Consider the following 27,721-nt stretch of genomic DNA (forward strand, 5'->3'; position numbering starts at 1 on the left):
TCAATAAATGAGGGCGAGCCACAAGGGGAGCAAGTGGTCAAGAGCTGAAAATAAATCTTAGCGTGTTCTGCCACTGAGAGTATTATTCAGTCAAACCACATTTGATGAAAAGGTCCTTGTTATTTGGTGAAAAACGTCCTTGACCAGGGGCGCCTGGGTGGCTCAGGTGGTTGAGCGTCCAACTTCAGCTCAGGTCATGATCTCACGGTTCGTGGGTTCGAGCCCCACGTCATGCTCTGTGCCAACAGCTCGGAGCCTGGAGCCTGCTTCAGATTCTGTGCCTCCCTCTCTCTCTGTTCCTCCCCCAGTCACACTCTGTCTGTCTGTCTCTCTCTCTCTCAAAAATAAATAAAGATTAAAAAAAGATTTTTTTAAATGTCCTTAACTGGCACCTGAGTGCTACTGTTGTTGAAGAGATGTCAAAGAGAGAGGCCAAGTGATGGCTCAGAAAGGTCCTCCTGTCGCTGCTGCGCTGTGAGAGCTTATCACGAATGTGGGCTGCAGTCCTCAGTTTCATGGGGCCCATTTCATCAGGACCTTCACAGTGTCCAGGCTTTGGAAGCCCGACTCATGGCAACTCAACTCACATTGTTATTTTAGTCTTTAGGATAACGACAGCGACTCGCTCTTTCGGGGATTGATCCATTACTCAGTCACTAACCGTCATGAAGGTTAGAAAGCAGTTTCTTATTTTCATGTCCAACTGACTATATACGGAGACACGGGCTTAAGCTAAAATGCCCGAGTTTGTACTGAAAAAGCGTAAATGACGACACATCACGAGCACCACTGCACTGCTTATGATGATAATTATTTAGTTTACAGGTAGATTTGGACATTTCCATATATTCATGTCTTGTGTGTAAAATGCTTTGCTGTCTTCAACAGTGTTAGAAGCAGAATCAGGAATAGACACGATGAAGGAGTCCTAAAGGGGTGATAGACTGCCAGATGAAGGATGGATCTTAAGGCTGTTAGAGCCCGACACTGCCACCTGGGGGCTCGGGGCAGTTTCTGCACTCCTGGGTGGGGAGGCCGGAGTGTGCTTGCGAACACCTTCCTCTTGTTCTGAGAGGGTCTTCTTAGTGATCAGTGTGGTCGAGGAGATATAAGTGGGGAAGCCTGCCTCACACGTGTTAAGTATGCTATTTAGATCTGTTTCCCGGAGTGTGATCTGTTACCTGCAGCATGAGGACACTTCCTTCTACACTTGCATTTGAGCTGTGCACTCTGCAAGCTGCGTGTGTGTGGAAGGCACGGGTGGGCTTTGCTCCAGCACCTACCCTCTAAGGCCTAGAGCCCAGATTGCAGGCACGTGTGACACACAGGCCTGGTTGCTCCTTTGTTGCACACCAGAGAACAAACGAGAGGACGAGGTGGGCGGCGTACCCTTTGGTTTTACTTAGCACCAGGCGGGCCATTTGTGTCACAGACAGGGGGCATGATGCACCTTGTATGAGGATGAAGACACAGAGGCAAAGAAATGAGGTGGGCTTTGCACTGAAGAAGGGGAGAACTTTGGGTCTGTGGGAAGTGGAGCCCAGTTTCTGGACGTGGAAATGTAATGACATCTGTTAGCTACTCTCTGTTGTATGTTCCTTGGCCCAAGGGCATTTATTACACATTCAGACCAGTGTTAGCCATGTTTGGGGAGTTGAAGAGTATGATTATGCTCACACGAAAGGCACAGTGTGTGGCATGGGCTGCTGTTCCACTTACAAGGAGACAAGAGGTGAAAGCAGGGTCGTAGTGCCTTGATGTTCCAGAGCAAGGACTGCGCCTGAGATGACATGTGACAAACAGGATTTATGAACAAGTAAGCTTTTCTTAGTGACCACTAGAGGTGCTTGGGAAGGTGAGACGGATAGAGACCGGACTTCCTGCAGTCATAGAGGACAGAGGCTCAAGCTAATGTTATTTGGGGATGAAAGGTCAGAGAATTTGAGCACCTCCGGGTCATATAAATACCGTAGGGCTAACAAAATCACTGACACTATCACAAGCAGAAGCATAATCCAAGGACAATATTAGCGATCTGGCATTGCCAAACCATTATTAATAATAAGCAATACAAGACTGACATTTATTTCCCCCCCTCTTCTCTTGCCACACGTGGAAATCTGGGCGGGGTCAAACAGTCCTTGCTCGTGGTTCATACAGGACCTTGTGCTCTCTGGAGCTTCTCCTAAATGCCCTTCTTGCTTCATGGCTCCCGCAGTTGACCAGCTCTGATGCTCTGATTCAGTTTCTATTCTTGACTTTTATTTTGCTCTGCATTATTCATCACCCTGTGATTTTTAAGAATTAGCAGTCCGTTCTGCCTTAGCCTTTCATGGTGTCCTCAGACTTCGTGGTCTCTGATTGTCCTCCTTACGTCCTCCTTTCCTCCTTCTCTTCCCTGCTCTAGAAAAGGATTTAAGGTGCCCATAGAGATGTAGTTGACCAAGATAATATATTAAGTAAATTTAAAATATTAAATTAATTTTAAATTAAAAGTAAGTGAACAAAAGAAAAACGAGAGCAAGTAATAAGGGAGATGCAAATGTATATCTCTTAGAGTCCCAACTCTTGGTTACTAGCGGGTCCTCCTTCGGTCCGTGCTTGCTGGAGATGATTCAGAAAGAGGAGAGCGAATTAACTGCCCCAGTCCCAGGGATCATGACGTATAAACACGCCATACCAACATACTCCTGATACTAAAACCAGAAAGAAAAAATTTCCGAAAGAATATCCTAAACAAGATCGTGTATTATGCAATCACAAAGGCCCTCACCCACCACAGCAATTCTTAAGGTAGGCACTGGGGTGGAACTCATTAGGGGTGACCACACCAAAGCTCCGTTCAATAAAAGTGGTTTTCCAGGCGGCCAGTTCAATAAGATCTGCTGGTCTAGATTTTAATTGTTGTTGGATGGTGGTGAGTATGAGACTCTTTTCCCTCAGGAGTAATGGATCTTCTCTCCTGTGTTTCCCAGTAAGCTCAGGACTTTGTCCCATAATGGTGGTCCATCACGCTGTGGATAGGATGACTTTTGACTTTGTTCCCTGAGCCCTGCCAACACAGCCTTCCACTGCTTATGACCTGGCTTCTAGGCTCAACCTGGGTCGCTCTCCCCTCTCTTTCCTGTCAATCTTTAAAATTCCAGCATATTCATCTATTCCTATCGAAGGCAGCCCCTCCTTCCACACCATCTGTGCAGCCTTGGGTGGGTTCCTCATCCTTCCCAAGACTTACTTTCCCTAACTAAAATGGGCTGTATCTATGACATGGTTTTGATGCGAAGAGTCAATGAAATAGATAAATCCTCTAGCACAGTGCCTGGCAAATATAAGGCAAAAGAAAAATCTTGGTTCTCCTCTCCTTTAATATGAGACCGCATTTAAAAAATTTATAGCTTGTTAAATCTAGCATGTTACTTATTTCATGTATAATTGTTTTCTTCTAAGGAGAGCGTGCCTTTCAATTATTTAAGCCCCACTTCCCCCCAAATTACAGATCATAGTGCTTTGAGCATAGTAGGAACTCAATGCATATGGATTGGATAATTCCAACTGGAATGCTTTGAAAGGGAGGAGTAGAGCAGGAAAGGGGACAAATCCATCTGAGGGTCCATATGGTGGTCAGTTAAAGCTGTGGCAGTACCTTGTTCCCAAGGTACCCTCCTATCATTTCCCTCCCTATCATTTCCCTATCATTTCCCAAAGCTATTTGTCCTGTCAGTGTGATTAAGAGACAGTAAGACAGTGAGAGAGACAGAGACAGAGACTGAGAGAAATGTGGGTAGGGAGTAAAAGGCAGGAGGGAGCTACAACAGTCTTTTTTTCTCCCCATTCAATGTCACTAAATAACCCAAATATTTTAATAGCCCTATTTTCTCAATTCTCTTGCAATTTAATTGAGGACTTTGGTAATGCACAGTTGTTAGCACATTAAGGATTTTTATTTTTCTTAAGAAAAGCTTTGTGGTTGAATGAAAGTCACATACAGAAGGAATATATATATTTTTTAAATCTCTATTGTAGAACAATTCTCAAACATGAGTCAAACACTCTCCCCACCCCTTTTTCTTCACCAGCCTCCCCCAGTGCCATGTAGGGAGACTTGAAAATAACTCACGGTATTTCAGGGGAAATCGGCAGGCTATTTAACTTATCCTAGATGGGTCTTAATATAGAAGTATCCTCCCCTCAGTATATAGCACAAAGCAGGTGTAGGCGGGTCCAGGGTGGAGGAGTTGAGTGGGCCTGCCCATTTAGGGAGCTCAAGCATATCAGAGCATGTCAGAACGTTGGGGGCGGCTGGCCGTGGGTTCTGTTCGAGTGTGGGCTTAATGAGCCTCAAGGGAGAGGACCAGGGCCAGCTGGAGCTAATGGTTGCTCCTTTTAATAATTGCAGCCAGTAAAAGGGATACCTTTTAACGTCACCAACTGGAACGTTTTACCTGGAGAAAAAGGACAGACCGAGTGTACTGAGTCAGTCCAAGGAGGCTGTATGGGGTGATGGGGAGGGATGGTTTTGAGCATAACTGCATGACACTGTGGGGTGTGATATCCCTGATAATAAAACTTTAGGTGGGTCTCTGTCTCTGCCTGGTTCTGAGCATTTTGGACAATCACATACTAACTTTCAAAAGTCAGGTAATGTCCATCCAATCCCAGATATCTCTCTATATTAAGAACTACAAAAGTCTTTTTGCTTTGGGACTTCATGAAGTTGGAAGAATTAAGAATGACTAAGCTCACATTCTGGAATTAGAATTTCCTGCATTTTACCATATGACTAACGCACACACATAAATGCATACACAAGCTGCAAAGCATATAAAGTAGACGTGCTAGGACACTGGTAAAAATCCTCAGGTCTGACTGAGAGAATGACCTGTGTTCGTGTCCAACTCATGACTCACTTATTCTGGTTCTGTAGATTCTCTTCTATGCACCATGCTAGTTTTTCTAAATGACAGGCCACCCCGAGATGTGTATTTCTGCTCCTGGGGCCTTTCTTCCCTCTCTTTATTATACGCTGGTTCACTTTATGCATGGCTTTTATCGGCATATTGCCAAGAAAATTGCTGACTTCCTCCTACGAGCAAAGAGAAACAATCAGACTAGAGCTGCCCCCAGCACAGCAGCCCGCCCACCCGAATCTGTTGGGGCTATGCTGCCTTTCTGACTTCGGTGTAGATGAGCCCTCTGTCTTGTCTACAAGTCCCAGCTTCCCCACTTGGACCTCTGATCCCAGCTCCTCTGACCGACTCCAGCACAGCTCTCCCCGCCCTTGCCTCCCTGCCCTCTATGGTCAGCATGCACACGTGCTGTTATTCTCCCATCTAGACAATAAATCTTTTCTTGACCCCACTTCCTTCCACAGCTGCATCCCATTTCCTCGTTCCCCTTTACAGCAAAACTCCTTGAAAGAGGTGCTGCCTCCAATTCCTTTCTCCCATTATCTCGTAAACCCACTTCAAGCAGGTGTCTGTCTCCATTAGGTCTCTGAGGCCACTGTCCACAGGGTCAACAATGACTTCTACGGAGCTAAAGCCAGTAGTCCTTTCTCGTGATCGGCCACTGCCCCTCCCCCCGTCACCTCTCCAACCCCACCACCGACTTGGCTCCCTCCGTCCCCACTCCCCACAGTCCTTACTGTTCCGCAAATCCTCCAGCACACTCTCTCCTCAGGCCTTGGTACTGGCTGTTTTGTCAGCCTGGGATGCTCTTCCTCCAGCGATCTGCATGCCTATCTCCCAGATTTCTCTTAAAGCTCTGCTCAAGTGTCACCTTTTCAGTGAGACCCACCCCGACCATCCTCCTTAACCTTGCAGTCCCCACCCCAACTTGCTGTCCCTCCCAGTTCTCCTTTATATTAGTTAACTATTGCCGCATAACAAATTGTCCCCAAACATAGCAGCTTAAAACAACAACAGATATTTCTTATCTCTCATAGTTTCTGTGGGCCAGGAATTTGGGAGTGCTGGGTGGATTCTGGTTTGGACTCTCCCGTGAGGTTGAGGTCACACGTCACTGCAGCAGTCATCTGAAGGTTTGACTGGGGCTGGAGGATTCATTTCTTTCTTTCTTTCTTTCTTTCTTTCTTTCTTTCTTTCTTTCTTTCATGTTTATTTATTTTTGACAGAGAGACAGAGCATGAGCATGAGCATGGGAAGGGTAGAGAGAGAGACACAGAATCCAAAGCAGGCTCCAGGCTCCGAGCTGTCAGCACAGAGCCCGATATGGGACTCGAACCCACAAACTGTGAGGTCATGACCTGAGCTAAAGTTGGACGCTTAACCAACTGAGCCACCCAGGCGCCCCTGGAGGATTCAGTTAGAAGATGGTTTATTTACCTGGCTGTGGGCAGGAGACCTCAGTTTTTCCTCACATGGACGTCTCCCAGGGTATTTGAGTATGCCTTATGCCATGGCAGCTGGGTTCCCCCAGAACAAGCGATCCAAGAGACAGCCCACAGAGACCACAACATCAATTTAACCTAGCCTTGGAAGTCACACACTATCCCTCCCACAGTCTCCTGTTGGTCACATAGGCCAGATCTATACAGAGAGGAGGGATCATGGGCACCATCTTGAAGGCTGACCACCACACCTTCACTCTGTTTCTTTCCATAGTGCTCACCACCCTCTGAGACACCATATTGTTTGCCTATTTCAGATGTTTACTTTTGGTCTCCCCACACTAGGATGTAAGGTCCCTGCGGGTGGTTGTTTTGATCTGTTTCACTGAGTGTTAGATCTCTGGTGTCTACGCTGTGTCTGGCATAGAGGAAGCACTCAGATATTTGTCAAATGAGCAATTGAATATAAAACCCTGTAAAACTCTGTCTGCCTACCTGATTGTTATTCTGGAGAAGCTTCTCTGTCTTAAATTGCAAAAAGCTGCAGCTCCAGCAGACTCTTTACACTTCCCTGAGCATTCAGTGACCCATCTTTGTTTTCTGACCCAATCCATTTAGTGCCTTTGCCAGAGTGAATAACTTCCTGATTGAGATCTGAGCTAAAAACAAAATCTTCTCCACTGGAGCACCCCGCCCCCCGCCCCCCGCAACAACACCATCGCTATACACACTTGCACAGTAAGAGTTTTTCTTTGACCATTTCATGCCTACTTATGTACATAAAAGTAATGAAGTCTCACAATATCTTCTGACTTGGGACTAAGTAGCTAAGGGAATGATGGTACGTAGAAGGAGCAGGTCAAAGGACAGAGCTCTGGAGTGAAGGTTGCGCAAGAGAACCAAGGGCATATGGTGGCTCCGTTCTGTGGTCTAAGAAAGGAATTATTAGCATGCGGGGGTGGGGGGCGATCCTGCCACCACCAGTATTCAGGAATTACTGAGAGGAGAAGCATCTGTCTCCTCCCTGCTGGGTCTTGGCAATGCCAGCAACTGAGGTGGTAGGGGCATGCTGGTACCTGAGGAGGAGGAATCCCAGCTGAGGGCAGTGGTGAAGGAGCAGGCAGCAGGGCGAGCTGGTGAGGAGAGAGCCCTGGCTTCTCCTCCGTCCACAGCTCATGGCTCCATCTGTGCTCTTGGGGCTCATCCTGACTTTCCCTCACGAGTCCTTGCTTCCTCCATTTCTCCACATACGTCCCTTGCTTCTTTCTCTACCACAGACTGACCCCCTCAATCTGAAAATGTGATCAGGTCTCCCCTTTCCTAAAAATCTCTCCTCTCTCCTGGGACCACTTTTTCTCAGGGCTTAGCTATCTCCCAGGTACAATGAACACACACATACAAAACCACTTGGTCCTGTTTCCAACCACCATTTGTCTTTCCTTAGCAAACTTGTTAAATGAGCTCTTCACATTCCTGGCCTTCCTCATCAATTTATCCAGTTATTCATTTATTCATATAAGCAATTTATTGAGGACTTACTATATATAATATACTGTGAATAGAGCAATGGAGTATGGTTTCGATGCTCAAGGCGCTCTCTGCCTAACAGGACACAGATAGGAAACAGATTATAATGTTATATAAGGAGGTGACACAGGAGAGTCATTAGAGAGGAGAGAAGCAGGAGTCAGAGATGGTTTCCCAGAAATGTGGAGCCTGAACTAGATTTTGAAAGACAACAGGTGGATCTAGGGCTGGGCAGTCGAGGGAAACAGAGAGAATCTTGGAAGCTGAATAAGAGATACTGGCCAACTTAAAGGCACCGAGGTGATGTAAAATGAAGAAACCATATTTGAGATGGCAGCATGAAGATCACTGGAGGTCTTTGCAGATGCAGTTGGAGTGAGGAGTATTCTAGCAGGGAGAAATATTCACATAATAATCAGCAGCCTCTTCGGGTTGGTAGGCGATTAAATGAGTTAATACAGGTAGAGTGTCAATGCCTGGCACACACTTGATTAGTAGGTGGTGGAGCCAGAATGCATATTCTCATTCTTGGGTGCCAGTCCCATGCTTGTTCAGCTGCATCAGGAATGCCTACTCAAAGGTTTCCATGTTCAGAGATCTCTTGGGGACCTCTTGGGGGAGAGAAAAGAGAGGTGGAGCAGGGCAACCCAAGGCAGCTCAGAGGTGTCTGTGCTCGTTCAGGAGAAGCAGGCTCTGAGCTCCCTGTGTTCTGACAGGGCCAGACCTCCTCACCAGTTCTCCCCACATGGCTTCCCGTTCTGACTTCTTCAAAGAGGAGGATGCCTTCTAGGGTGCGGCTGAGGGCAGACCGTATCTCCTGACAGTGCCTGGACACCCCTGCTCCCCTCTCTGCCACACATTGCAGTCGGGGGGCTTTGCTATCAGGGGAGGGGACTGAGGCTGCTGGGGATGGCTGTGCTGTGGCCACTGCAGTTTCGTTGACTGCCCTACGATGAGGAGGGAGTGTTCTCCAGGAAGAGAGCTGTGGGAAGCTTCTGGACACAAGCCCAGGAGGCATGAACCACATGGACTAAAGGGATTAGCAGATCCCCTTCGGTTCCTGACCTGGGGACAATCTCAGATGAGGACAGAAGGAGCATATTTATGCTACAGTTTGGGTGTGCCTGGGTGGCTCAGTCAGTTGAGCGTCTGACTTCGGCTCAGGTCATGATCTCGCGGGTTCGTGAATTCAAGCCCTGCGTCGGGCTCTGTACTGACAGCTCAGAGCCTGGGGCCTGCTTCGGATTCTGTGTCTCCCTCTCTCACTGCCCCTCCCCACTCATGCTCTGTCTCTCTCCCTCGCTCTCTCAAAAATAAACATTAAAAAAAATTTCAAGTTTAAAAATGTCATTCATGAAGAAGCAAGAAGTCACCCATAATACCACCCAGAGATAACCACTGTTAACATGTGGGGGATCCAAGCTTTTCTCTTCACTGACTTTTTCCACTTAATATGGAAACTTAATTTCATATTAATAAATATACTTCCAAATACATCACTTTATTTTTTTCATGAAGATATAAGTGGGGTTTTTTTTAAGCTTTTATTTTACTTCCAGTGAGTTAACATACAGTGTTATATTAGTTGCAGGAGTACAATATAATGATTCAACAATTCCAATATATCACTTTAAATGGTTGTGCAGTATTCCTGTGAATCAACTGAAGGGGTATTTGAGTGGAACAAGAAGGCATGGTTTATGCAGTCCTATATACTGCCTCATCCATTGCCCACCAGGTAGCCTCTCCAGAGACCACATTCCCACACCCTCAGTATATCTCCAACAGGGCTTTTTCCTCCAAACTATTGCCTCCTTCCAAATTCCATTCTTCTAGCTACCCCCACTCAAAACCCAAGAGTCACTGTTTCTTCCTTTCCTTAACATCTGCTTATCACACATCTTGTCAATTTTTTGCAATACTGTTTCACCCACCCCCCCTTTCATTCCTGTTTTCAGTACCTGAGGCCAGAACTTTATTAACTTATGCCTAATTACAAAATTCTCCAACTTACTGCAGTTGCTTCTTAATGTATGTCTCTGCCTTCTGTCTTCTCTCTCTCTCTCTCTCTCTCTCTCTCTCTCTCTATTTCTCTGATTCATTCTGCAGAATGCTGCCAGACTTCAAATACTACTCAGAAACCTCCAATCACTTCAAATGTCCTTAAAAACAAGTCTGGCATTTGTGTAGTGCATCTCATATCATTTCTACTTCTGCAAAAACAGTATGTCTGGTAACATATAGGAACATATTATTCTCATTAAAAAAGGTCTACTTATATCTATGATCTAGAAATATCCGTCCACCTCATACCTAGCCCAATGCTTGACAAATGGTAGCCACTCAAAGTGATGAATGGATGGATACATGCATGAATGAAGTGCATTCTGTTTCCCACTGACTTTCATCACAAAACTGGAGCTTTGTCTTCTCTGTGTTAAAATTTAGAAGTTAATTAATGGATAGACTTGAAGATCTTGGTGAGGAAGAACCAGCATGGTGCATAGGCATGAGGCATTGTACTGAGCAGGTTGGTGGTAGGAACTTTCCATCACTCTTTTAAAAGATTCTAGAGTAACACATCTAGAGTAGCATATCCAAAATCTGGCTAGTGCTCTCCAGTTTCCCTAGCTTCCTTCCCTAGATGACCAGAATGTCTGCCAAAAGAAACTTGGAAGAAAAGGTGAAATATTTGGTTTTGGATCTAATGAAAGGAAATCTCCTGTTTGGTAAGGGTCACACGGGTGACCAGAAAACTGGTGAGTCCTATCAGTACAGCGTGTGCTGGACTTTGGAATGAGAGTGCCTGGAACACACTACCATCCGTCTCTGAGCCTGATTCCTTATCTGTAAAATAGAGCTAATACCTACCATGTAGGGTTGTAGAGAGGAGTAAGTGCAGTTGGGATGTGTTTGTGCTTAGCATATAGTAAAACAGTGAAATAAATATTACTATTGAATTAGTCAGGGTTCTTCAGAGGAACAGAACCAATAGGGTATATGAGACTCATTATAAGGAATTGGTCCACATGGCCATGGAGGCTGGCAAGTCCAAAACCAACAGAGCCGATGTCTCAGTTCAAGTCCCAAAGCCAGCAGACCGTTGTAGAACCAGGAAGAGCCAATGTCCCACTTTAAAGGCCATCAGGCAGGGGAATTCTCCCCTACTCAGGAAAGGGTCAGCCTTTTTTTCTATTCAAAACATCAACTGATTGGATGAAGTTCACTTACATGACAGAGAGCAATCTGCTTTACTCAGCTACCCCTGTAAATGTTAATCTCATCCAAAAACACTCTCACAAAAACACCCAGAATCATGTTCGACCAATTATCTGGGTACCCAATGGCCCAGTCAAGTTGAAAGATAAAATTACCCATCACAACTATTATCAGTGATAATAAATTGTGGGCACCGAGGGATATGAGAGTAGATCACAGGATATTGATCCGTTGGGGTGGTAGGTATAGGGCAGGGCCTTGGAGGAAAGGATTGATGAAGGCTCCCTGGAAGTTATGGAGTCTTAACAGATTGTGCATCATCCAAGGGAAGATGTCCATTCCACGTAGTGATCTGGGGCTCAGGGGAACTGCCGGGAGATAAGGATTTGAGGGTCACGTTCGGAGCTATGAGAATGGATGAGATTAATCAGAAGTGTATAAATTAAAAAAGCGGGGATGGAGCCATGAAAAAGACAGCATTTTACAGGCAGCCGACAGAGAAGAGTAGCTAAAGGCAAACCGTACTGAAATGGAATATTCCCCCAAATCTAAGACTTGAGGCAAATGAACACCTTCTTCTTGATCTGTTCTGTCAATTCAGAGATGTGAAAAATGAGTTTGCAGACAGTTGGTGCTACTTGCACTGAAACTATAAGCACACATGGGGTGAGGACTTTGTGATATTTGGCTCTGGCTATAATTATACCTTACTTACCTGTTGTAGGCTCCCTGCCTCTGGCCCAGATTTCTAGGAACCACCATTAGGTACCCAAGGCAGGGGACAACCCAGGAGATAACCACCTACATGGAATGATTTGGGAAGGTCTTTCTATCCCAATCCCACCCCTTCTAGTACCTACAGCAGTTCCTCCATTATATTCCCTCCTTCTTGAAGGGAAGGACCATTTCCTAACCAACAATAAAAGTTTAAGAGAGCTGGCTCTACTTCTTTTTTTTTTTTTTTAATTTTATTGAGAGCTGGCTCTACTTTTAACTGGCTGTATGATTGAAAGCCAGGCACTTCCTCTCCAAGACCCAGATTCCTTCTTTGTAGAATGAGGAGATTGAACTCCGATGGGCTTTTAAGTCCTGTCTTGCTTTAATCTTCCATCAATCAGACTATAAAGAATTGAATTGTCTGAGTTAATGAATTTGTATTTTTCCATTTGGGTTAGGAAATCCCACCAAGAAGGGCAACGTGTTGTAAGATATTGATATTTCTGATGGCTAAGTGTAGGATTTTGTCAAACTGGAGGCCCTGTAGGATTTTGGTGGGGGTGCACAGGGGGGAGGTTAAGGGCAGAGAAAGAGAAAGGAACACTCCGAGCAGGGGACACTGATGGTGAGAAAAAGCCTATTGGGTAAATCGGGTTTGGGGTGGAGATGATAGGATAAAATCTACACCAGCTAGGAGAGCTCCTGGAATCTCAGAAATCTAAAGGTTTTGAGAACAAGGATGGGGTTTGGTTCTGTTTAACAAGCATTTGTTGAGAATGTACAACATGCCAGGCCTTGGCTAAGCAGAGTGGATGCAACAATGAGTAAAAACCAAATGCCTGAACTTCAGGAATTCAGTCAGAAACTAAAAGGGGAAAAGGAGCATTTCAATAGAGTTTGGTAATTATACTGCAGGTGGTTAAAAGTGTAGACTCTTTTGAGACACGGAATCTGAAACAGGCTCCAGGTTCCGAGCTGTCAGCTCAGAGCCTGATGTGGGGCTCGAACTCAGGAACGGCGAGATAGTGACCTGAGTCGAAGTCAGACCTTAACCGACTGAGCCACCCAGGCACCCCATACTTGAATGTCTTTTTAAAATTTATTTAATTTATAGAATTTACAGCAAAAAAAAATAAAAAGAATTTATAGCATAATTTAAAAAAAAGTATAGACTCTTTTCATCTAAGTCAGATTGCTTAGATCTGAATCCCAGCTCTGCCACTTACTAGTTGTGAGATCTTGAGCAAATTTCTTAACCACTCTAGGTTTCTATTTTCCCATCAATGAGATAGGGATAATAACAGTACCTACTTATAGGGTTGTGGCAAGGGTAGAGTGCGTTGCCTGGAATAAACACTATATAAAAGTGTTCTTACTTGAGCAGTCGGGGAGGTGGGCATTAAGTAGTATGGGAAAAGAGCCAGGGAAGTGTCAAGAGGCGGGGTGTCCCCTATACAATTGGTGGTCGTTCTGCACCTTTGCGTTTATTTCTCTTGGGCTTTCCCGAGTCTCTACCAAACCACATGCCTGCTCACCCCACCCCACAGTGCCAGTAACTTGCCATCGTGAGCCAGCAGAGTAACAGTCTCCCATTCTCAATGCCTCTTTCATGAGGAAGCCCTTGCCTCCAGGAAACAGAAACCATCTTTATTCTTGTGCAGCGTACTTCCGTCAGCCACAACTGTCAGTCATCCCCAACATCCCCCTGAGTTCCTGTCCTGGGGTCATTTGCCTGGGACACCTGTGCTTCTCATCACAGTCTGAGCAGTGGGTGTCGCTGGTCTCCAGCTTCTCCTGCTCTGGGGATCTGCTTCATTCTCCTTCGCTTTGGACGTGGTGGGCTCCTGCCATTCTGTGCTTCCAATGATGTTAGGAATACCAGGAAGCAAAGACAGGTGAAGGGAAGGCAGCTGTGAATGTTCTAGTGTGGGAGCTTTAAAAGCACTGATCCAGGAAATAGAGGTCAAGTTCTCCCTGACTCTGCCGCCAGCGAGTCACATGGCCCAGGCAAGTCTGTCTACCTCAGTCGGCTTCCTTCCCTGGGTTGTAAAGCGGGCGTGTTGGGTGAAGTCAGTAGTTTGCCAACTTTTCACCACCATCCCTTTTATCATTTCTCTCTGCGTGGACTTCATGTTTTGAAAGATCGATCTTCCTCCAAAAATCCTCTGCATTTTCAAGAATTTATTTTACCATCTGTAATTAATCAGAAACTTTAATAAGCAAGGGAGAGTTTAATAACCCTGAATTCACAAAAGCCCAACGAAAAGCAAATATAAATAGACCAGACTTCTTTAGACGTTCTGTCATATTATTCCTGGTTAAGTGCATGATTTCCAGCAGACTTTTTGAAATATTGGAAATAGCTTTGGCTCTCCCGTTGTCACTTTAGTATATTCCTGAGCATATACATGGTCTCTGAGCTTGAACAGCTTGGCTAGGTGATCTCTAAAGTCCCTTCTACTCCAAAAATGCTTTAAATTTATGACATGTTTATGCTTCTGGTGAGCTGAAATGAGCTGGAGGCTAGAGATCCAACCAAAAGAGGCATGTGGGGGCCAGCTGCGCTTCTGTGTGCAGTACAGTCAATCTTCATCCATTTTGATACGATGATTCAAAATTGATGTTATTTTCACATGGGTTGAATCGAAGTCTATCTTTGCTAAGCTTATGAAACAGGTTTGCTAACCACAATAGCATATGCCGAGTCTGCCTGTCAGGGTAATCACAGGGCAGGCACAGAGTCTTCAGGCACTTGATTTCCCCAACTCCATGCATGCACCCCACAAAAATGATATCCTCATAATCAATCATTTTGACTGTCTGAAACATCTTAAGTTCGCTGGAAGTATAGCATTGCATAAAACCATATATTAATTGAGCAAATAACTTTCTAGGCAAGAACCGTGCTAGGTACTGGAAGGGCTACAGACGTATACAAGATGTAGCTTAATTGCATTTCTACAAAAACATTTTTTTAGCAGGAAAACCTTTTCAAATAGTGTGCATTACAGAGGCTCTGTTCCGTTCTCATTTCTGGGGAAACATAGAAGAGAGATGAGCAGAAAAGAGAGAATGAAAGAGAAGACCGGGGCAGCTAGAGGCTGCTGCCAAAGAAGCAGACCCCACGAAGGAGTTAGGACATCTAGCTTCTGATTCTTGAGACTGGGGTCGGCTTTGACATCATTAGTTAATAGAGGTGTAAAAAAAAAAATGCTGAATGCAGACCAGAAATGCTTCGATAAGTCTATTCAACAACTACTTGTTGCCTATCTACAATATGCCAAGCACCATGTGGTGATAAAATGCCAAGTAAGTCCTGGTCCTTGTCTTCAAGAATCCTGATGCCAAAGGGGAAGCCGTATAGGAAAATAGACATCTGTGGATGAAAAGTGCCACAGGAGTACCAAGCAGCACAGAGAAGCGAATGATTTTTTTTCTATCATGGTTGCTGAGGTTACTTTACAGAGGAAGTGACCTCGAGGCCAGCCTTGAGGTAAGTTTCAGCCTGATTACCAAGAGCATTCTAGGCACAGAGAGCCACACGGACAAAGCCACAAACGTTCGTAGACAGAGGTGGCTGGACTTGAAGGGAGGGCCAATGAGGGTAAAAAAATGGAAGATGGCATTTGATTAGTCCAGATCAGTGTTCCCAGATGGAGACAAATCTAATATTGTTGTAAGGCATCACTTCACTTAAGATATTTAAGGGTATTTCCTTCAAGACTCAGTGGGGTGTGATTCTCAGTTGACTATCCAAGGCTATGAGTAGATGGACATGCAGCAATCACGAAAACTATTTTGTTTATTTATTTACTTATTTATCTGGGTTTGGGGTGGGTTTTTTTAATGCTAGTTTTGTCATTTTATTTTTAAAATTTTAATTCCAGTAGAGTCAACATAGTGTTCTATTAGTTTCAGATGTACAATAGTGATTCAGCAGTTCCAAATATTACTCAGTGCTCGTCATGACAAGTGCACCTCTTAGTCCCCATCACCTATTTCCTTCATCCCCCCACGGCCCCTGGTAACCATCAGTTTGTTCTCTGTAGAGAACAAAGTTAAGAGTTAAGAGTCTGTGTCTTGGTTTCTCTCTCTCTCTCTCTTTCTCTTTCCCTTTGCTCATCTGTTTTATTTCTTAAATTCCACATATGAGTGACATCATATGGTATTTATCTTTTCTCTGACTGACTTATTTTGCTTAGGTTTATACTCTCCAGCTCTGTCCATGTCATGGCAAATGGCAAGATTTCATTCTTTTTTATGGCAGAACATTATTCCATTGCATATATATACCACCTCTTCTTTATGCATTCATCTATCAGTAGACACTTGGGTTGCTTCCATAATTTGGCTATTTGTAAATAACGCTGCTAAAAACATGGTGGGGGGGCAGGTCTCCCTTTGAATTAGTGTTTTCGTATTCTTTGGGTAAATACCCAGTAGTGTGATTACTGGATTGTAGGGTGGTTCTATTTTTAACAACTCTGTACTGGTTTCCACAGAGGCTGCCCCAGTTTGCATTCTCACCAACAGTGTACGAGGGTTCCTTTTTCTCCACGTCCTAACCAACACTTGTTGCTTCTTGTGTTGTTGATTTTAGCCATTCTGACAGGTGTGAGGTGGTATCTCATTGTGATTTTTATTTGTATTTCCTTGATGATGAGTGATTTTAAGCAAGTTTTCATGTGTCTGCTGGCCATCTGGATGTCTCCTTTGGAAAAAAATGTCTGTTCATGTTGTCTGCCCATTTTTAATTGGATTATTTGTTTTTTAGGTGTTAAGTTGTATCAATTCTTTATAGATTGGCCACCCAACTCAGTTCCTGGCTTCTCCTTATTCAAGAACCTTTTTTAAAAAATTTTTTTTCCACGTTTTTATTTATTTTTGGGACAGAGAGAGACAGAGCATGAACGGGGGAAGGTCAGAGAGAGAGGGAGACACAGAATCGGAAACAGGCTCCAGGCTCTGAGCCATCAGCCCAGAGCCTGACGCGGGGCTCGAACTCACGGACCGCGAGATCGTGACCTGGCTGAAGTCGGACGCTTAACCGACTGCGCCACCCAGGTGCCCCAAGGACCTTTTAAACTGTTTGTTGTTTTATCCCTTTTACCCCCTCCCTGTTCCACAGGTCCCCACTCCTGTGTTTTTAGTGTATGTCCTTTCAATTCACTGTCCATACATTTACTACATAGAGTAGGTCTCAGAGGACTGGCCGGAAGGGTGACACACACTGAGCTGAAGTTACTTGGACCTTGTTTTCCTGGCAAATCAGGATATAAGCAAAGCAGCAATGTAGAAGGCATCCACCAGAGGAAGAGAATGCAGGTTCTAAGGTTCTAAGGTTCTCCAATGCCTGCCTTGTTCTCATCATGGAGATTCATCTGTGAAGTTCGGTGGTCTCAGCATCCCCAGAATAAGGAATTCTCCAGATCACAGGAGGTTAGAACTGTGGGCTCACTGCCTTTAGTCCCTTTCTGGCCTGAACCACTATCAAGCAGCTTAGAGATAACATTGCTTTAGACCCTCTCGGCCCCATCTGCAGATTCTATCACCACCTGTAAGGGAGGTGGGGTGGGGTTGGTCAGGGCAGGGGACAGGAGGGGTTTCACCTTGAAGTGAAAATGTTTCTGTTTGGTCATTGGCAATATCCTCGTTTCATATGTCTTCCCATATTTGTATTGTGCCAACCCCTTTTGAAGGAGAGGAAATGAGTTTTTACAGATTCCTATTTAACAAGCTTCAAAGCTTGGCGGAAGTCATGTGATCACCTGTGATCTGTGTGACACGAGCCTCTGGCCTCCTGGGTTTCCCATGTGTCTGCAACACATGTTCGCTGCAATCCTTTCTAGAGAAGTTCTACATGACCATCACAAGGCTTACACTTCTATGTGTGCTATGTGTATGGTACCCTTCCTCTGCATGTAACAGGCAGCTTGAACACCTCCTGGATAAGACATGGAAACAGACTGGGACGGGGGACAGGGGTGGGAAAGCATCATTTTCAAGCTCTGGCTTTGTATTGAGTCACTTTGCAGTCTGAGTTTTCGGCTCTGTCAGCACCCCAGGAGTCACTGGGCACAGCCACCCTGACTCTTGGAAACGGAGCCGGGGTGTGGCTATTGTGGGAGCCAGTGTTAGAGTGTGACTGGATGGGGCCCAGCCTCAGCTGTGCTTGTGGTGACAAGGAGACTGCCATGCCAGCCCCCTCCTATCCTGACTGCTCCCTATTCACTCATCCCGCCTGGTAGCCTCCTGAAGGAGGTGAGGGAGGTGACAGAGGCCACAGGAGGAGAGGCTAAGGGAGGGGCTGTGGAGGGTGGGCATCGGCCTTGTCGCATGTGCTGTAACCTCTAGTGCTGGCTCAGGCACCGCACCCACAGTAGCACATGGCCCGCACTCAGACCCAATAGGTCCCTGGAGGATGAGCACAGGGTGACTTGGGCAGGCAGGCACTTCTTGGAACTCTCTCAGAATTTCCTGTTGTTGTTCAGAGTCATGTGACCTTGGGAGGGGTCCAGCTCGGCCCTCTGGGGGTACCTTAGACCGGCCCACAGAGGGGACCACCATCATCAGAGCTTGGTGGCCATCTACAGCCTGCTACCTGCAAGCTCGTATCTGGGCCGCAGGCTCACGTCAGACCACAGTGAACTCCTTCCTGGCCTCGAACAAAAGCTCGGAAGAGTTAAGGGTGATGGTCTTCCCATTTTATGCACGCGTGAGCACATTTCATAAATGATGTAGCCTAAATGTGCCTTTATTTTTAAGTCAGTTTTGGGGAATTTCACACGCCAAATCCACTGACCTAAATGAATAGGACCAGATCCCACTTCCCCTGCAGGCTGTGGGACCCTGGGCAAGTTATTTAAGTCTCAGCTTCCTCATTTGTAAAATGTAAATAAAAATAGTCCACCTTAGAGGATTGTTGGAGGGGTCAAATAAGCTCTTTCAAGTAACACCCCCATCACAGGGCCTCACGTGTGCGCTGCTCAATAAATGGTAGCTCCCATTACGATTTTTACTTACAGCTGTCCCCTGCCTTACAAGAGGTACACACTCGCCATGTGCCTTCACCCTCAGAGAGGCTACTGTTACCTGCCATCTTGTGAACGCACTGTGCAGAGAGATGTTGGGATCAATGGGGCCATAACCAACCAGAACTCAGCGAGGCCTTTCTTACAAGCCACTAGCACCCAGATGCGTGGGCTCCCACCAGCCCCTGGAACCCCGTAACTGAATAGCAGTAGTGGATGGCACGCTTCTAAAAGTGGCGTAGAGTGACTGCAAAAACACAAGTGACCCATCAATGGCAAGCAATTACAAAATACCGTTTCACTTATTGCAAGTGGGAGAGGATGAAACATGGGCAGACAACCTAAACCATCCATTCAAAAGGGCAAAGGGGACCCTTGGAGGACAGCAGCTTTCTTCATGAAGGCCTTCTACTGAGGACTCACTCCCTGCTTTCTAGGGCCTTCTCCTGGGAGACCCCAGGAGGCTCCCAGAGCCACTCTGACAGACACCTCCAGTGCTTCTAGTGCTGTTCCTTGCAAGCACATCTTCTCTGAAGCTTGGAAACCTTCTCCAGGGGATTGGCCCCCCCTGGCTTGGGCACGTTTCTGCTGCCTAGCCAAAGAGAGGCATCGGCGATGGGCGCAGAAGGAAGGAAAAACTGGGGATCAGTATTAACAGGCTGCCCAGCATCTTAGGCTGGCAGGCCAGCAGGATTTGGGGGCTGTGCGTGGGGCATCCTGCCACCGTGCGTCCTGGCTCCCATGTCACTTCATGGTAGTACTGAGCTTAAGGAGAATAAGAGGCAGCTGGGAGTAGAGGAAGTAAAAGTAGCTCCTACTTGCATGGCATTTTGCAGTTTGTAAAGATTTCCTAAGCAGGTCCTCATGTGACCCTCCTAACAACCCTCGGAGCGGGGGAGGGAGCATCGTTCCGACTTGGCGGAAGACACCGAGCTCAAGTGAAATGACTTGCTCCACGGAAGGTCTGGATTCACAGCTCTGTTTTGCCACAGGCAAGTCATGTGGCTTCTCCAGGGTCAGCTTCCTCCTCTATAGAATGTGGGGGGTGGATATGCAGACCTTACGTGGTCTTTTCACCTCTGATATTCTCCAACCCATCTAATTTAGTATATATAGGCTCTTCTCAGCTCACGAATCATTCTCCGTGAACATTTATTCTATACAAGTGTTCGTTCCAGCCAAGGATTCCCACTCCAAAAGAAGCATATGAAGTCCTCTCTTCTCCTTGCTGCTGGGGACACTTAGGCACCCACTTACAGACGCTAGCAGCTTCAGGGACTCTCCCTTTCTGCCATTTATGCTGGCAGAGGACACTAGGAACTCAGAACTTCTGCTGCCGCGGTGGCCCTATGCACAAGACAGGATCGCCGAGCCCATGTTGGGGCTCCCCTCGGCAGAGACCGCATTCTATTTTAGAATGCAGAGTGACTTTTTCTGCTGGAATCAGGTTTTAAAGGCTGCTGGAGATCTGTAATGGTAAGGTGCTATGGTTAGTTACATTGTGAGTTTAATAGGCCCCTATGGAATAGCCTGGAAGCCTCTCTCTCCCGTTCATAAGTTTCTCTGAAACAAGCCTGTTAGTTTCAACACATGTGGCTCAAGAACACTATCTGTGGCTGCAGACTGACTTGTACTTAACCATCATTCCCAACCTATCAGGGTTGTGGCTCCTACAGTCTCTGGTCCAAGACCCTGCATGGAGACACGATCAATCAATTATCTCAGGTGGCTATTATTTCTCTTAAATAACCATTCTGCTCATTGCTAAGTGCCTGTGTTCTCCCAGAGTCTCCATAGACTAAGCAACATGTCAGCATGAGATGATAGATCCAGAGTGAGAGGAAAAGGACTTAAGGCACGTGGTAGGTAATGTCCCAGTGTTATGATATTGACGCCATGCCTGTCCCCAAATCGCCAGCCTGGCTCCACTGTTAGACATAACACTGGGCTGGGAGGGGTGTGGGAGATTCTTGGCCAACTCGGCATTTCTTATCTAGTGCTGACCTCACTTACCATAGAACAGGGCTAGAAAGTGTGTGGGTCTTAAAAGTTCAGAGTGTCCTGGGCTCAGGATGGTTCTTAGTTTTAAAGATTTCTGTAGAACTATCCACCACTGCCCACCCCCACGCCACCCCGCACCAAAGTTTATAAGCTCTGCTAGCCCATACAAGAAATTCAACTACATATTTTGTTAACTCTGTTTTGCTTTCTTAGAACGTACAGCATAATAGAAGAAACAGACATTTATAAATAACCCTGACACTAGGCAGACAGATAAGTGCTAGACCAGATACACTAGATATACAAACACAGTGCCTTGAGAGACTATTTCAGAGGATCTTAAAAGGGTTTGGGAGGGGCACGAGATTAGAACCGGGCCTTAAAGAGTAAGAGGTCTTTGACAGATACTTCTGGGAGAGGGTAATGGGTGCTGGAGACGGGAAGGAGAATAGGTGGGGGGTGTGGTGGGCACCAGCCAGGGAGCGGGGCGGGGGGGCAGAGCAGGGGGGAACCGTGGGTGCAGGCGCTGGAGATGGAGGCTGTAGCATCATCGTGGAGGACTCTGAAATGCAGGTTTAGGAGGCTGGACTTTATTCAGCGAGGATCCCTTGCAGGAGCTGAAGGAGGCAGGGGCTGTGCCGGTGTGTGTTTCAGGGAGACCACCACAATGTCAGAACGGAGGACGGACTCATGGGGGATCGGACAGTGGGCACCAGCAGGAGGCTGAGTGAGGGCCTAGGGGGAATGACTGGGCATCTAAACTTAGGTGAAGCAGAGATGACGGAAGGGAAGGGGAGGGTGCAAGAGACATCATGAAATGCTTACTAAAAGTTTTTATAGTCCAGACACGTGCCTCTTTAGGGCTGATCTTATGAGAGCGTGTCCACTATTCTTCTGGGGTCTCTTTTATGAGATATTCCTCTGCTCAGAAAGTTACAGTGGTTCCCTGTTGCCTGTTGGATCAAATCCAGGCTTCTTCCCATTCTGACCTTCAAAGCTGCCCACTAACTGGATCCTTCGTGATTTCCTCTCCACTGTCATCTGCAGATGTTAACATTGTAAGCAGTGTAGTTCTGCTTGGGCCAAGACAATCTGCTCATAGTCTCTGGCCCTGCTTGAATCGTGCCTCAAGGCCTCTCTCCTCTCAGCTGAGGCCACCTGACGCCCCTCATCTGCACCCCGACATACATATACAGGTTTAACTCAGTTTCACCCAGCCTCCTTAGTACAATACTGACACGAGGTAGGATTGAGTTCCAGGTTCTGGCTTGGTTCGATGTGTCCCTTCCTGCTAGAGCTCTCTGTGCCTTACACTATTCTTCCCTGAATATGACAGAAGGGATTCTTCTAGCTTGTCCAGACCCACAGGAGGGAGAGACAGAGGAGGGGCAAAATGGACAAGGCTCAGCCACACCTCTCTCCTTGCTCCACAATTCAGTCAGGATTGCTCGGTTTGACCAGTTCTATATGTGAGCTGACAGGACATTGTATTTGAAGAGTTTCATACCACAGAGGGCTTTAAACGCATTGGCCTAGACTTGGCCAACTTCTTCTTGATGTAAAAATGGAGCACAAGGTCAGAAAGACTTGCTTTCTCTATTTGCTTCCTGGTCAGGTGCCGACAGTGGCGCATGGCAGGGGCTTAAGCATGAGGGAAGAGGAACCCGGTCCCAGGGCCTTGGAATTTACACTCAATCTGTTTCTGGTTACAGCAGTTGTTCAGTACGATTTATTTTGAGACTCTATAATCCTTGAGTCAGAAGGTGGTGACTTGGTGAATCTATATTGGGCAGGAGGTGGTAAAGCAATGGGGACAGCCATGATGGGGGTGTGGTATGTGGTGGTATTAGACGTGGGGGGTGGAATGGAAGGCTTGGATAGCCTTCCTTCAGGGGGCCTGGGACAGGAAAACAGACTTCACCACTGCCACCAGGTGCTCACTCTCCCCTTGCAAAGGCCCTATGAAGTGCTCCTTTTCAGAAGTCAGACTCATCTTTCCCAGCGCACCTGCTTCTGACAGACACTGTCTGTTTCAGGGCTTATTTTTAGCCAGTTTTGACTGCACCCAACCGTGTTTCACCCTCTGCAAAGTTCTAAAGAAGCGATGGTTTAACAATAGGACCAGGCATCAGGCCCCGGAGTCTGTCTTATCAGGGGGAAACACCTAAAACTGTCGTAATCCTTCCTCTCACACATCTCTACAAGGAAAGGTTTCCTTGGTTGGCCAAAAGGAAGTGTGGCTACTTGTATAGAGGGGTGGTGGCAGATGGCAGAGCTCCTTGTCCCTGCTGATCGCCAGTGGTAGGGCTGCCCCAACTCAACTGCACCTAGTAGGCAAGCCCTGCTTTACCTCACTTCCCCCCATTGTGTGTCCTGTGCTCTCCTCCTAGCTGTAGGCACACACCACGTCCATTCATTCGGTGAGAGCTGGGCACCGGCCAACCAGGCAGACTTCCAAAGTGCCAATCCATAAGGGTTGCATTACCAGGCTGTAAAACATCACTGAGTATAATGAAATGAAAGAAGATACGTTTACCAAAACACCTTTCAAGGAGAGCGCTAAATTTATTTCATTCATTTACTAAATAAATGTTTAGTTGCACCTATTCCATTCCCCCAATCAATAGATATTTATTTAGCACCTTAAGTTTTGTGCCAGACACTGGTCTAAGCACTGAGATACAATAATGAGCATAACAGCCTTCACCATGGTAGAATTTATATCCTAAAAGGGAGACAGACATATACAAGGATCTTAGGTCAAGTTCCTCACAAGCAGACACTGAAATGATTTGGGTTTAGTGATCTATTAATGAAGTAGAAATGAAAGGTGATAGGGATTGTAGAGACATGAGACCTTGTGGGATAGGAAAAAGTCAAATCGTCTGAGTCCCAAACAATGGGAGGTAAGACATAAAATTGGTGTATGCAACAAAGGTCCATTAAGATTTCACAGTTACATAGAGGGACTCAGTCTATGAAAAAGACCAGCTTCAATCTCCATATTCAAGCTTGTGCTTCAGACAGCCTCAGAGTAGCCTCCAATGAGTTGACAGAGGCATGAGGCTGAGAAAGCAAAGAAATGAGGCAATATTGAGACTTATGTCTAGGAAAGATTTCTGGGTATGGCTACAGGCCTACAGGGTTAGGGTTAGGGTTAGGGTTAGGGTTATGAAATTGACTGGAAGCAAACAGATTAGAAGCCTACTGGGTTGTTGTTGTTGTTGTTGTTTTTAATTTACTTATTTGTTTTGAGAGAGAGACAGAAAGTGAGTGGTGGAGGAGCAGAGAGAGGGAGAGACAGCACAGAGCCTGACACAGGGCTGGAATTCACACACTGTGAGATCACAACCTGAGTTGAAATCAGGAGTCAGATGCTTAACCAACTGAGCCACCCAGGTGCCCCTAGAAGCCCACTGGTTTTGAGAGAGCTCTGTTGTCAGAGAAATCATGATCCTGATTCGAAAAGCAGAAACAAAAACAAAACAACCCTGCCCCCCCCCCCCCACCAAAAACACCTTGTAATATAAAACATTTCTCAGGCCTTTAAATTTGCATTGGCTGGAAGCAGGCTGTGAATTATATAGTCCCAAGGATGGCCAAGTCAGCAAAGCTCACTTCAGAGAAGGCCATGGGGGAAATAGGGCATGGACCCATATTCCAACGGTATACTCTGGCACCAGAGAGAACAGTGGACAAGGAAATTCCTTCAGAGATCAGGATTAAGGTCTAGTCAGAGAATTTCACCCTCACACTGGAACAAACAGTCTTCACTGTGTCTATCCTGAAAGATTTTATCGTTGCTGTGGGCAAGTGACTGCCTTGTAGCTCCCATTATTCCTTTTTCTGAATGGAATTTTATTATGGCTTTCCTGTTCCTACCTCCATATCGTGTTTTGACTGGTGGTTAGTGGAGAGATGATACTTGTCTTTGTGTTCATAGGTCTCTGGACCACAGGGGGCTACATCTAGACTTGTTAGAGATAACTGTATATCACCCAGAGATCCTGGTCTTTGAGCTGGATATAGTGACTGAGTGGGATTTTGGAGGTGTGTGTGTGTACTAAGAGTGTAAGTATAAGACAGGTGTGCAGTAATATTTAATGACCAGTCTACCTCCTTGGCAGGCTGATAACATTAGACCTAGATGGCTAGCTGTCTATCCAATATTCATATAATATACAATTGATATGGGGGTAGACTACATTTCCTAGCATCCCTTACATCCATATAACTCGCTACCACCAATGGAATGTGAGTAGAAATGATGTGTGTCACTTCCAAGCTGGGACTTTTAAGAAGCTAATGGGGAATATCCACATTTTCTTCTCCTGTCTGCCATCTGAATGTTGAAAACTCTGAGTTTCTAGGGAATAGTGGAGCCACAAGATGGCCCCTAAACACCACATAAAGGAATGCTCGAAACCCAACCATATGAAACATGTACATTGGACAATTACATGATCAAGAAATATAGATTGTGTTAAACCACCATTGAGGGGGCGGGGTTGCACAAACTAGCGTTACCGTAATGCTAGAAACAACTTCATATAAGAGTTCATGACGCTGAATCAGGCATTCATTAAGCCCTTAAATGGTGTTCCTACATCATGGTACGCAAAGACAAAAATGCATATCCAGATAAAAACATCTATTTCAGTGAGAACCAAGTTACCATTCACTCCACGATAAAAGGATTTAATGTAGTCACCCTTCCAGGCAGCTGACAGTTTTGTACCTCTAGGTCATGATACCATACCGGGGGTTCAAGGTTAGTCACTGCTTCTGGGAAGTTAGATACTCAGCAGCGATGGTGGCCAGGTCAGCCTCTGCGAAGGAAAATGCATATTGTAGCCTATCTATAATTGTAACCCTGCCATTGTGATGATGTTCATAACCTCACTGATTAAAGACTGAGGTGACTGGGAAAGAGGCTGGCTGACATTCATAGAGCAAGATACCTGCACTGTGGACATCTTTGGGAGAACATTCTCATGGAACAAACATTTTCACATCCTGGACCCATTATGATTTGTCCATTCATGTGCCTCTTTCCCAAAAATGCTTTGTCACGTATCCCTTCCAAGTCTTTGACTATTTTTCCAAACCATTAGTCATTGTCCATGAATTGGCTTAGATCCAGATCTCAGGTCATCTCTCTTTTCAGACCAAATACCACTTAAAGCTCTGTACAATGGAAGGATTTCTCTCCTCTGTAGTCCTTAGGGCCACCCCTTCCAGCCTGTAAATAGAGCTGTAACATGACAGGAGTCCCCTTACTGCTGGTGCCAGCATATTGTGCAGATCCATCTATAAACCAGCTTATTTTCTTTTCAATATATGAAATTTATTGTCAAATTGGTTTCCATACAACACCCAGTGCTCATCCCAAAAAGTGCCCTCCTCAATACCCATCACCCACCCTCCCCTCCCTCCCACCCCCCATAAAACCAGCTTATTTTAAGCTAGGACTAAAGATGGGAGATGCTGCGATTGAAACGTGCTCCCTGAGTTCATAGAAGATGATGGGATTCTGAAGTAGAAGAGGCAACATAGCAGCACTTAGCCATCAAAGGCAGAGTGGGCATGGTTAGCATAAGGGGTATCAAGCCCAGAGTATAATCCTATAATTCCTGACCCACAGGAATCATTGTAAGTGTTAAGCTGATGATGGATCCCTAGGAACAACATAGAGGAGCAGCTCAATGCATTCCTTCTTGACCTGTATAAGCAAAGGAACTCTAGGTCTGGAAAATATAAGCCTGACTTGAGTCACTGCAGTAGAGAATCTAGATCAGCATCAACTCAAAGACCCAGAGCTCACTGAATGAAAGGAAGACTGAAAACCCTTGAGAAAGTGCCCTGAGGTATTATCACAGGTATGTACTACAAATCTTTCTAGCCTTCCCTAAGCAGCCTTCCTGTAGCCATTGCCCACGTAACTAACTGTACACTGTGGGGGAAGCAAATACCCAAACATTTTCAGAGATTATTGAACACTGGATCTGAGCTAAACCCTGAGGACCCACACCACCACTCTAACACATAAGCCAGAGTGGAGGCCTTGGGGGAGGGTGTCGTGCCATAGAGACATTTTTTTAATTGAGGGTATCAAGGTAGGTGGCTTGACCGAGATGGTAAAAAGGAAATACATGGAATTTGGGGCTTTGTCCATATCACAGTAGTCCCAGTAGATCACAAATATACCCCATTTTTCCCCCATGTTCCTGAGTATATATTGGGAATAAATATACTCAATAACTAAAAAATCTGTATGTTTCCTCCTGACCTATAGAGTGAGGACTATCATGGTAGGAAGAAAGTGGAATCCGTGGAGCTACCCTACCGAAATGGCGGATCAAAGCACCCTGTTTATCGTGGAATCACAGAGATTAGAACTAATAAAGCCTCGAAAGAGGCAAAGAGGATAATCTTCACTATACTCCCATTTACATTACTTGTTTGTCTTACGTAGAAGACAGATCATGGAGCATAGTAGCGGACTCTCGTAAACCAAGTCAGGTAGAGGCTACATTTAGTTCCAGACAGACTTTTCGACATTGTAGATCAATACATACCCTGGCACTTAGTATGCAACTGTTCATCTGAGAAATGATTTTATTTCTACAAGGAAACACCACCATCAAGTAACTTTCATGTGGAAAAGAGAGTTTTCTCTATCTTGCTACAGAATTACATCAGTTATCCAGAGTCATGTCATGTTTTTACTCTAAAAGGCATGCATTTCTCAATATGGTGGCAAAGAGAAATGTCTTGGAACCCGTTCCAGAGACAAAGGTAAGGAGTGAATGAGTGGGGTCTATATGATAAATACATGCTGACATTCCTATTTCCCTAAATTTTTGGATTCCTCCCT

At 45.7% G+C, this 27,721-nt stretch overlaps 1 long non-coding RNA gene across 1 annotated transcript in view; it reads left to right on the forward strand.

Annotated features, from left to right (window-relative positions):
* LOC115521068 overlaps positions 1 to 27,721 on the forward strand; it is a 50,127-nt gene extending 22,406 nt beyond the window's left edge. Inside the window, exons 2-3 of the long non-coding RNA XR_003970947.1 lie at positions 26,489 to 26,723; positions 27,140 to 27,721. This is a non-coding gene — a long non-coding RNA (uncharacterized LOC115521068). The remainder of the gene's footprint in view (positions 1 to 26,488; positions 26,724 to 27,139) is intronic.

The sequence above is a fragment of the Lynx canadensis genome, chromosome C1 (assembly GCF_007474595.2).
Source record: "Lynx canadensis isolate LIC74 chromosome C1, mLynCan4.pri.v2, whole genome shotgun sequence".
NCBI lineage: Eukaryota > Metazoa > Chordata > Mammalia > Carnivora > Felidae > Lynx > Lynx canadensis.